General features: G+C 46.0%; 1 pseudogene; it reads right to left on the bottom strand.

The window, feature by feature from the left end:
• Positions 1-511: 511 nt before the first annotated feature.
• Positions 512-889, bottom strand: LOC118012644 (annotated as a pseudogene).
• Between the last annotated feature and the right edge of the window lie 243 nt (positions 890-1,132).

The raw sequence follows: 1,132 nt of genomic DNA, 5'->3' as shown, positions 1-1,132 counted from the left end.
GGACAAAATGAGCCATGGAGGGTCTGGGTAGCCCAGTATCCATGCCTCCATGAAATGGTTATCATTGGTATCCAAGTTGCTGAAGCAGAGCAAAGAGGAGGAAGAAAAGCTTGTGTCTCTTTTTTTGTTGGATACTTCTTGTCCCTAGTACTCAGGGCTTCAGTTAATGAAGAAGCTGTTCTACAAAGAGGTCCTTTGAAGACAAAGTCATACAGGATGAGGTTCCATGGGCTATGAGGCCTCCCAGGTCATCCTGTCCATGCACCTGTCCTTAGATATACCAAAATACTCTAGTAGGTGCTCAATAAATATTTGCTAAATGACTGAAAGGATAGCTGTGACTTTCTCCTGTCTCTGTAGGGCTCTGATTCCATTACACTGTCTTGGATACCCATTCCAGTTCCACTTGACCTTGTTGGAAACCAAACCCAACCAAATTCCAATCCAACCAAACCTAGTAGACTCTTGTCCTGCCCTCTGTGGAACTAGTTCATGACTGGCTCCCCGAGCCTTATGATCGTCTCAACCCCATGGGTTCTTTTTTCTTTTCTTTTCTTTTTTTTCCAGAGAACAGCTTTTCTTCAGCACCTGTGGGTTTAATTTGGGGTGGAGGTGTTCTACCCTTCTGTGCCTCACAAAAGTAGCTTGCTGTGAATGGCATGGCTTACACAGAAATGGAGTTTCACATACAACTCGGGAAGCACACAGGTATCGAAGACACTAACCTCAGAAATGTCCCTGATGGTGGTGGCCTCTACTATATTCTGAATAATGGACTTCTTCATGGCCTTGTCTTTGGGCATGCGATAGGCACAGCAGGTGTAGCGAATAGGCTGCCCATGGCTCGTCTCTTTGTGGCACAACTGTTACTCCTTTTTTTCTTGGTCATCTTGGAAGGGAAGACCTGAGAGAACTTGATCTGGGTTTTTGAAACACCTTTTCATTCAAGTTCAGAACTTACTTGGAGTAAGAGATGCGAAGAGACTCAAGTGTGTGTGTGTTTATGAACAGTGAGGGTGCAAGGACCAGTCCTCAGATCACAGAACGGAGTGGCACCAAAGCCTCCTTCTGGGAGCCAGGAGACAAGGGCTGAATTCAGGATCTGCGACACTCCAGCTGGTGAGTGTGACCT

This window comes from Mirounga leonina, unplaced genomic scaffold (genome assembly GCF_011800145.1).
Source record: "Mirounga leonina isolate KUSES-001 unplaced genomic scaffold, KU_Mleo_1.0 Mir_151, whole genome shotgun sequence".
Classification (NCBI taxonomy): Eukaryota; Metazoa; Chordata; class Mammalia; order Carnivora; family Phocidae; genus Mirounga; species Mirounga leonina.
This window is presented reverse-complemented; position numbering and strand designations above follow the sequence as displayed.